Source organism: Periplaneta americana, unplaced genomic scaffold (genome assembly GCF_040183065.1).
Source record: "Periplaneta americana isolate PAMFEO1 unplaced genomic scaffold, P.americana_PAMFEO1_priV1 scaffold_28, whole genome shotgun sequence".
Taxonomy (NCBI): domain Eukaryota; kingdom Metazoa; phylum Arthropoda; class Insecta; order Blattodea; family Blattidae; genus Periplaneta; species Periplaneta americana.
The window spans coordinates 459,939-470,885 of record NW_027185509.1 but is presented as its reverse complement, the minus strand read 5'-3'; the positions used below and the strand labels follow the sequence as shown (position 1 = coordinate 470,885).

Here is a 10,947-nt window from a genome sequence, read left to right as displayed (position 1 = left end):
GAGTTGCCAGCTTTGACTAAACTTATAAACAAAAGTGCAAAGTGCAAGGAGTGTGGAGAAAATGGAAATCTTGAGTTGGTTGAGGACATAAATGGAAGGAAGGGAATTGCATCAAAATTAATCGTCAAATGCAATTCTTGTAGGATGAATGAATCAGGTTATTCATCAGGGCTAACCAAGAAGAGAATCTACAACATAAATGTGAGGTTAGCGTATGCTATGAGATGTATCGGAAAGGGTCACAAAGCTGCACAAACATTCTGTGCTGTCATGGACTTGCCACCACCCCCACGGTTTGACAGGTACAATAAAACCTTACTTGAAAGCTTGTTAGAAGTTGGCAATAAGAGCATGAAAAACGCTGTTCAAGAATCTGCGGAAATTAATGGTGGTGACTGTAATAATATAAGTGTTGCATTGGATGCTTCTTGGCAAAAAGGAGGACACACCTCACTCAATGGTGTGGTCACTGCCACTGGCAAGGTAATTGACATGGAGTGTCTATCAAAATACTGTCCTGGTTATAACTTGGGAAATAATACTCATGAGTGCATGAAAACTTCAATGGTTTCAGTGGTGGAATGGAATCAGAGGGGGCATTGAAAATATTTCAGAGGCCAGAGGAGAAGTATGATGTGAAATATGCACAGTATCTCGGGGATGGGGATTCCAAAGCCTACAAAACTGTGTGCGAAGCCAAACCCTATGGTAAGATCAAAATAGAAAAAAATTGAATGTGTAGGTCACGTCCAGAAGAGATTAGGCACACGTTTGAGAAAACTGAAAAAAGATCTCAAAGGAAAAAAGCTTCCAGATGGCAAATTTATTGGTGGACGTGGCCGGCTTACCGACGATGAAATAGATAGGCTGCAATATTATTATGGTCTAGCCATAAGAAGAAACCCTGGTAATCTGAAATCAATGCATAAAGCCGTATGGGCTACTTTTCTTCACAAAGCATCCACTGATAAATATCCACAACATCAATTTTGTCCAAAGGAACCCGACACTTTGTGCAAATACAAGGCACAGAGTGAAGGTACTGAGTACAAACATAGCATTCTCTATCAAATGTTATTTTGGAAGTTATTAAGCCTACATATAGAGATCTAAGTGATAGAAGATTGTTAGTGAAGTGTTTGCATGGAAGAACACAAAACTGTAATGAAAGTTTCAATCATTGTATCTGGGAGAGGATACCAAAAACTGTTTTAGTAGGCCTACTTACACTTAAAATAGGGGTTCTGGATGCTGTCATATGCTTTAATGAAGGAGTTGTGTCCAGCTGCGAAGTTCTAGAACTGTTAGGTGTGCCTTGTGGTGTGAACATGGAAAGGGGACTAGTCACTATTGATCGAAGAAGGGTCAGTGATGGTGAAAAAGCAGTGATGGACTCCACCAAGGGAGGAAGGATAAGAAGAAGGACCCAAAAAAGGAGGAGAGAGGATCAGGATTTGGAAACACAAGATGAATATGGGCCAGGAGTGCATTAAGTGTAGCTCAGGTCAGAAAAAATCAAAGATTTATCTTTACTTTGAATTTTCTGTAAACTAATTTTTTTCCTAGAAAGGTGCATGTATCTCAAAAACTATTTGAGCTAGAGGGCTCAAATTTTCAACACTGGCTTATATGTTTGTTTTCATCAAAGTAGACTATTATTATTGTCCAATTCTAAAAATTTCAATTTTTTTTTATTGTAAAATTTATATAAATAAATGATAATTTTAAGTTCTCAAGAAAAAAATTAATAATTCACAAATATTTTTGAAAAATGAAAGGCTGAAAGTAGTCTACTTTGAACGTATGGTTCTCTAGAGCATGCAGTAAAAAGGACAAGCTTCTAAATTTTATAAATTTTGTGTTCTATGCACCAAAACGTTTGCATGTAAAAAATAAATTTTGAGAGTTTATTTGTTTAAATAGCTCTAGGACAGACAATATGATACATTAGGTTAATTTTTCTGAGCTCAAAATATTCCCATTGATATCCTCAAAATAACCTGTAAATTTCATTTTGATACAGTTAAAACTTTGGATGTGGGAAGAATGAGAGCTTTGGTAAATTTGCTATATTACATATCGCCACTCACGTACAAGTACCCTTAAACCAATCGTGATAACCCTTAAGACTTTAAATCTTATTTATTTGCTCCTTTTCAAAATTTAATTGTAATATTTAGGTCTTATTTTACATAATAATTTATTATTCCAATTAGGTGATCAGATGTCGACATACTGTAAGTCATGAACCTGATATAGCTGAATCGGTACATTCCACATGTAGGTTAATCTTTCTTTCTTTCTTGCAATATTTTCATGTCAGCAGAAACGTTTGCGTAACTTCTATGAAGACTACCGCATACCTGCTTAAAAACAAACTTGACAAGTTGCTTACGTAATCAACCTCAATTTAGTTTCATCATTGTGTCGCATGTACTCATTATCGATTCATTGCTATTATGATGACTAATAAATTTATTATAATTGCATTCTTATTGAAATTAAAATATATTAGTTAACCAATTTATAAAGTCAAATTTTCTTCTGAACTTTTACTAATTAATATAGCTATCGGAATACATTAATAACTACCTTAATTCTCTATTTTCAATTTTTTTTATTATTATTTTAAAACCCTTGACGTAATTCTATCTTATTTTCAAAACCTGTCTTCTTATCTTATTTAATTAATAATAAGTTTTTCTGACTTTAGGAAAATTTAATCTTTGTTGATGCCTATCTCTTAGTAGGTAGTTTCGTTCAGTATCTATAGTTTTGATTGAATCTACTTTATTTATGTTAGAGTTTTTATTTGTCATTTTACCTCTTATTAACAGTTCGTCACCTGTTTCTACTTCATCGGTCAGTATCACACAGCTCCTCCATATTGTAGCACTTCCTCTCGCGCACCCCGGACTACCAACGGCATGTGGCATTCTTATTAATTGACCTTCACTTGCGCTGACTTTGCTGGTTGATCCACGATCGCTTCTGCTTGTTGTATTTTCACTTGCGAGCCTCAGACTACCCTCACTGGTCATTCTCTCAGTCTGTGCCCCAGCTCCCCAAACAGCATCTTCACTGGTTCCAGCCTCTTCTTCCATACTAGGATTTCCTTCTTCACTCTTCTTTCTTGTAAAGGGATCTGTGAAAACAGTGCTGTCTAGTTTACTTAGGTATGCTGTAATATCATTCACTCCCGTAAGCTCATCAATTCTTCTATTTGTTATTTCTGATTCCTTCTGCTCACTTGATGAGTTACTTTTCTTATCAGTCCTCTCTACGCTTCTAGATTTCCTGTTTCGTGATGCACTTCTGTTTACATGTGGTGTCGATGATGCTCTATTTCCACAAGTCTCTATTTCGTTATTTCTGTTGTTGCAGCACCTGAATAAATCCTCAGTGAATTGATTATTTAAGGCCTCTACGTTAACTATGTTTCCGTTTATCTTCATTTTATCTTTCACTAAAGTTGCCCTCAATCCTTTACCTCGAGCTTCTTTTAATATTGGAATTAGTTTCTTTCTTTTCTCTCTAATTTCTTTTGCAAAGTCATTTTGTATGAATATATTTGTGCCTTTGAGTTGACGCGTATTGGCAATGATGTGCTCTTTGATAAAGTAACTGTTCAATTTCACAATAATTGGTCTTTTTTTTCCGTTACTTACTCTATACGCGTTATTAATGGCACTTATGTCCAAGTTTAGACTGAAATACTTAGTTAATAATTCTAACACTACGAAACCAGTATCAACTCCTTTTTCATGATTGCTCTCTTCAACGCCATAAATTACAATGTTATTAATTCTACTATAATTTTCCCATTTTTTAACTATCGATTTTAACACCACCTGCTCTTGGATAACCTCCTTTAACTTCTTTTCCACTTCAGTGTATCTGTTTACTAATGTATCTATATCACTTGCTACTTTGTTTAGGAGAACACTTGCCTTTAGTTTGTCTTCTCTCGTTTCTTTCATATAGTTTATCCATTCTCTTTGAAACACTTCATCACTGTAGACTCTTACTTCTGTATCTCCAGGCCCAGGGTTTAACTCCACATTTACAATAATCAGTAGAACTGATAAAACAGCCGCAGCCACAAATATGTTGATTCTATCTGACACTATAGCATATTCACCTTTTGAACATCTGCAACAGTGCCCTGCACTGATGCACCCGATTCGCACCCTGTAAGAATTTAGGTCATCGCCCATGCTTTCTTCACGCGCTAACCTACTTGTATATGCTGCTTACTACACAACCGTTCTCTATGACTGCACTTTGTGAACTGAATAGAGATATAAAGGAAAGAAACATCAAGGGCTACAAAGACTAAAGATATGAAATCATCAAAACAGGCTACTCTGATCTTCAGGTAGTAGGCTACTTCTTTCATCTTGTGGTGAGTGTTCATCTTTATATTATAAAAGAAAATGTCCTGTTACAATCTCACAATATATGAATATGACCACCTCTGTGGTGAGCGTTTTCCCTCAACTGTGAGCCAAATGTCAGGAAATTCGGGCCACAACGTTTCTGAATATCACCGGTCTCATTCATCATCGAAATCTTATCTATAACAAATCAGTAATGTAGGGCTCTGAGTTCTGCAGTCACAACTGGCCTACATCTATGTTCATGATACAACGGAGTGGGCTATGGAAATTCAGCTCTCCTTGGCAACGGTTTTGTTGTTATTTAATTTGTATCTTTCTGACGAGAAATAAAAGCTCTTCTTGAGTTCATTTACTCAGTATATTGTATTCTAGCTACAATTTGGTGACCCCGACGTGATATGAACACACACGAAGATACAGAGCAAAGTTCTTTGCCAACTAGTAGTGGTGACAGAGTCGTTGTGTGTGCACAACGTATTGAGAAGCCTCCTCTATTCTACAAGGACGATCCAGATCTGTGGTTTGCAGTAGTGGAAAATGCTCTCAGTTTCGCAGGGATTACTCGAGATCAAGCAAAATTCCAATATATAGTAAGTAACGCTGATCATACGTTTATTCCAATTATAGCTGATTTAATTAAATCCCCACCAGCCACGGGCAGGTATGACGCTATTAAAACACGTATCATTGCCGCTTTTGCTGAACCAATCAACAAAAGACTCAATAGATTATTGAGCGGCATACCTATAGGAGAAAAACGACCATCCCACTATCTACAAGAGCTGAGAAGTTTAGCTTCCGGTCATTTAGGTGAAGAAGTCCTCAAGTCACTCTTCTTAGCACAACTAGCACCCACTATTAGAATGTCCTTGCTTTGCAGAGAAGAGGATAGTTTGGACAAGCTAGCATTTTTAGCTGCCAAGATGCAGGAGACGAACGTAACAACTCAAATGTCAGTAGCTCAGCAAGAACCCTTTACATTATCGACTATTGTTGACGAGGTTACGGAATTGAAAAGCAAAGTAGACGAGTTATGCAAATTGTCAAAGTACAAATCTCCTCATCTTAAAAATAATGGCGGGTCGTCATCCGATACCCAACGAAGTAAACTTTACAAACAGAAGAAAGATAAAGTTTGCTACTATCATTTTAAGTTTGGAGCTAACGCGAGACGATCTGTACACCTTGTTGCTGGAGCTTAGAGAAAAATTCGGAAAACTAGTGACGTCTTCTGGAGTCGAGGCGGTCCATGACGAGAGATTTAAAAATAGTCTCATTGTTACAGACAAGATTAATCACTTGAACTTTCTCGTTGACACGGGAGCTGATTTATCTGTTCTTCCCTGTTCTAAGGCAAACTTCATCGGTAAGCACCAACTGATTTCAAACTATATGGGTCAGTCATAGAGACTATGGCGAGAAGCTCATTACACTGGACCTTAATCTAGGACGCCAATATCCATGGAAGTTCACAATTGCTAACATTTCTCAGCCCATACTTGGAGCTGATTTTTTGAAACACTATGGCATTCTAGTTAATCTCAAGCAGCGAAAGCTTACAGACCCTTCAACGGCCAGAGCTACAATTGGCAAGTTAACCACAGTTGCTTTGTCAACCTTTTCTACGACAGCTAGCAGAAAATACGAGCTGTTATTGCGAGAATTTATTGACCTAACTAAGGTTCCGCCATTTACTGGTCCAGTAAAACATGGTGTGGAACATCACATCAAAACGAAGGGCTCACCTATCAAAGAACGTGCTCGACGTCTTACATCTGAGAGGCTTAAGGTCGCTAAAGCAGAGTTTGATTATATGCTATCTCAAGGTATCTGTACTCCCTCGAGCAGTCCCTGGGCTAGTCCTCTTCATCTCGTTTCTAAAAAGAACGGAGGATGGAGACCCTGTTGGGATTACCGTCGTTTAAATGCTACAACTATCCCTGATAAGTATCCAGTTCCTCATATACATGACGTAACTCAACGGCTAAATGGTTGTACCATTTTCAGTACTCTTGACCTTACCAGAGCCTATCACCAAGTACCCATAGCCCCAGACGATCATGCCAAGACAGCAGTAATAACGCCCTTCGGTCTTTTCGAATTCAACGTCATGACCTTTGGATTACGTATGCTGCGCAGACTATGCAACGTCTAATGGATAGCGTACTTCGTGGACTTGACTTCTGCACGTGTTACATCGACGACTTATTGATAGCATCGAAAGATGAGGGGCAGCATGAACAGCATTTCTGGCATTTCGTCAGCCCACGCGAGTTGTGTGGATATAGAGGGAAAAGTTGAGACGGTGTCGGGTGGAGTTCCCGGGTAGCTCAGTTGGAAAGAGCGCTGGTACGTTCAACCAGAGGTCCCGGGATCGATACCCAGCCCCAGAATAATTTTTCCCTTGAAATTATTCAAATCTGCTTTACAGGGAGCCTTACCTGAAAGACTAGATTTGCATGTGGAATTTAGTGTATGTCTCTGGCTTCCCCATTTGCAGCCAGCTAATCTTTCTAACAGATTTAATCTCTTTTGGGCTTTTTCTACTACAATATTAATATGATCTTTCCAAGATAATTTGTTACCGGTATCAAATATGACTCCTAGATATTGTGAATTGATTGCTCTTTGTAAGGGAAGTCCATTAAGCTTGATGTTTATGTTAACTGGTTTAGTGACATTTGTGAATATTTGATATTTAGTTTTGTCTGCATTTACTTGCATTAGGTTAGTAGAGCACCAATATTCCAATTTAGTCATAGCTGTGTTAATTTGGGTTTCCAATGACTTGAGCTTATTCTTTGGTTTTGAAACCCAGAAGACGAGGTCATCAGCAAATAATGGAAACTTTACTTCTTTGCCAAAGATTTGGGAAGATCGTTGATAAATATATTAAATAATGTTGTACTCAACACTGCTCCTTGAAGTACACCCATAGCTGTTTGTTTGTATTTTGAAAAATATGACTGATATTTAACTGTACTGAATCGCTGTGTGATAAAGTCTTGTAACTAACAGAGCGTATTACCCCAGATTCCTATTTTGTGCAATTTTTCTACAAGCTTAGACTATTCCTCCATTTGCTGTCATAAGTAAATTTGAAATCAACGAAAACAACTGCAGTATGTTCTTTTTTGTTCATGGCTTCTTTAATACGCTGACTGAAATAAACAACTCGTTCATTAGGTGAGTGCAGTGGTGATATTCGGCCGGTTCGCACCAGTATTGACGCACCGGTTGTTAAAATATTTCTAGATAATATTTTGCAGTTTCCATGGACATATACTGTATATGTTTAACATACATGAGAGAACTGATTGTTAAACTTTTTGAATATCACCACTGGGTGAGTAGAATTGCATAAAGCTAGATTGCTGTTTTGAAAACAAGTTGTTGGATTCAAGGAACCAATTGAGACGTGCAGCAATCATTCTTTCCATATTTTCCATATGTGACTTGTCAGAGAAATAGGTCTGTAGTTATTAATATTAGATGAAGTTTTACCTTTCTTCAAAATGGGTATAATACCGGTAATGCTTTTTTTCCAGTTAGCAGGTACTGTAAAACGTTCAGTATGGTTTTTTAGACTTGTCTCCAAGGTTCTTGATAAATTCTGAATGAATTAAATCTGGACCAAGGACTTCATTCGATTTAAAGAGTCCCAATAGCTGCATCTAGTTCATGGATTGTGAAACTATCAACAAACACTTCTCTTGTGTTTCATATAAAAACACTTCTTTTGTTCACCTTCATATTTTTTTCATGTTTTTTTCTAACTTTTTGTGAGTTGTTGTGATTCTATGTATTATTGTATGTATATGTAAGGCATTTGCAATAACCTGGGGATCTGTTAGTTGTGTATTTTTGTAAATTATAAGTGAGTTACTTGGTGGGTTACTCTTTGTGATATTAGATATAAATTCGGGTAAGCTTTTATACCATCTTTTCTATAGTCCATTTTAGAGATGAAATTGTTAAAACTTTGCCTTTTAGCTGAGAGTACTTGTTTCTTAAATGTGGCCACTTTACAAGCTTCCGGTCTATAAAATTGTCTCTATTACTGTTCTCTTCGGCTTGTTTTCTGGCTGAATCACGAGCTACTTTTGATGTCATTGATTCTGGTTCACGTTAACACTTTGTTTAAAAAACTTAAAATTGTTTAACAACATGTTAAAGGTGTTAGAATTTTTAAAAAAGGTTATGTACCTTAGACAGATGGCCCGTTTCGATGCCGGTTCTCCGTCATCTTCAGTGTCCTACGAACTACTGATGCTCCTGTTGATCTTGCAAACTGCCATTTGCATTCGTCAGTTGTAGGGGTGGGGATGTGTTGCTCTTATGGTGGGGGTGGTTGTTTGTGTGCTATGTATCATGATATCGAATAATGTGTGGGTATTAAACTGTAATTGTGTATTAAGTATATGTTTTGGGTGTGTTATTATCAGACATCGGATTCTAGGGCAAATGCCTATTTTGTTTCTTTAGGAGAAAAGTAAAAATAATTATTAATATTTGTGTTTCATGGAAATTGAAAGGTATTCAAAGAGTTTTATAGTGCCCTAAAATGCCCTAAAACCGTTATTAGAGCATAATTTGTTAATATTCGCCTAAAAATGCCTAACTCACTGTAAAGTTTCGCATTTCACTCTTACTTTTTATAATTTATACATGCATTCACTGCGAAATTTAAGGCATTTAAAAAGTGGAAAGTTTGCTTCACACCGGCCATGAAACCATTGATAAAGGAAACAAAATGTTTTGAATCTCACGACACTCGCAATAGATTTCACCGAATTTAACATGTTTGGAGGCATAAATGCCGACAAAGAAACAACCTTAGTTTTGAAGCTGGCAACAATCACAACATGTGCTGCTACCGATTCAGAGATATACTATACTATAAAAATGACTGTTTTCGGTCTGAAACCGATTAGCTGTACTGCCCTTCAGAGTGTCATAAAATCACAATTTTTGGAGAAAGAGTGTTTTTGAAATATATATATGAAAAGTCGTAAAACTGCGAATTAGTAGGGTAAACCGTTACAAAATATTTAAAAGAATGGCCCTCCTAGTGTTAACACTACCAGGAAATGCAACAATAAGTGGAACTTTGTATTTTTGTCCAATTGAATCTCAGTAACAACGGTTCATTTGAATGCTCGTTAACAGTTGCTCTTTCCCTCACCTTATTTGTGTTGAGAAGTTTTGAGCGGTAGGACGTTTTCCTGTGAAGTTTAACGCAATAATGCCGAAAAATATAAGTGCAAAATCTACATTGATCCGGCAATGGCTAACAGAATATTCAGAATTCACTTATGATGGAAAAATAATATTCTGCAAGATTTGTAGCAAACAGGTATGTAACAATAGCTGAAATATATAAATTCTATTAATTTTAATGAGTAGGCCTATAATATTTATACATTGACTGAGCTATCCTGAGGTATAATTCTTTTTAAGACCACTACACTTTAACCTTTTAAATTCCGATAGTTAAAGTATTTGCAGGTCATTAAAATTTTGATTGTTCGAACCCACTAACTTTGTGATAGAAATACGGCAATACAACAATTAGGATTTTATTTTAATTCAGTTTACTTTACATTTTTAGATTTCGCAAGAAAAGAAGTGCCACCTAAAGCAGCATGTGCAAGGAGCGGCTCATAAGGCTAAAGCTCAGCAGAAAAATCAACTGCAACAAACTTTACTCAGCAGCAATTTCTATGCTGATTTAACCAGAGCGTTTGTTGCTGCTAACATTCCCTGGAATGCAATTGAAAATCCGGTTTTAAGACAGTTTCTACACAAATACTGCAAACAAAATATCCCATCTGAGTCGACCCTAAGAAAAAATTACTTAGAATATACAATGAAACTTTAGCTTCCATTCGGGAGGATATAGGTGATTCTTACATATGGGTCTCTGTGGATGAAACCTCAGATTCTATGAATAGGTATATAGCAAATATGGTAGTAGGAAAACTTAGTCCTGATGGACCTTCGATTCCACACCTCGTATGTGTTAAGGAACTTTCGAAAGTGAATAGCCAAGCCATTGCTTATTTTGTAAATAAAGGCCTACAGTCTTTATACTCAGGTAATATAGACGATTCTAAAGTTCTGTTGTTTTGTACTGATGCTGCCTCATACATGGTTGCTGCAGCTCCACTTCTTAAAACATTTTCTCCTAACCTCACGCATGTAACCTGTCTAGCACATGGCCTTCACAGGGTTTCTGAAACAATCCGGAATGAATTTCCTCTTGTCAATTCGTTTATTTCTAACACAAAAAAATGTTTTTGTAAAGCCCCATCCAGGATTTCAATATTCAGAGAGAACTTTCCAGATATCCCACTCCCATCTCAGCCGGTTGTTACACAATGGGGAACCTGGATTCAGTCAGTGGTGTATTATTCTAAGTATTTTAAAGAAGTGGTCACAGTTATTGATAAATTACCTGAAACTGATAGTGCAGCGTGTGTGAAAGCAGTGAAAGATTGTCTGAATGACTCACGAGTGAAAAACGATATTGCCTACATAACATCAA

The 10,947-nt window shown here is 36.9% G+C and overlaps 1 protein-coding gene across 1 annotated transcript in view; it reads left to right on the top strand.

Moving 5' to 3' along the window:
* The first annotated feature begins 724 nt into the window (after positions 1-724).
* Positions 725-10,947, top strand: part of LOC138693964 (CD2 antigen cytoplasmic tail-binding protein 2 homolog) — an 81,141-nt gene continuing 70,918 nt past the window's right edge. Inside the window, exon 1 of the mRNA XM_069817705.1 lies at positions 725-1,504. The gene's annotated coding sequence lies outside the window, so the exon portion shown is untranslated. The remainder of the gene's footprint in view (positions 1,505-10,947) is intronic.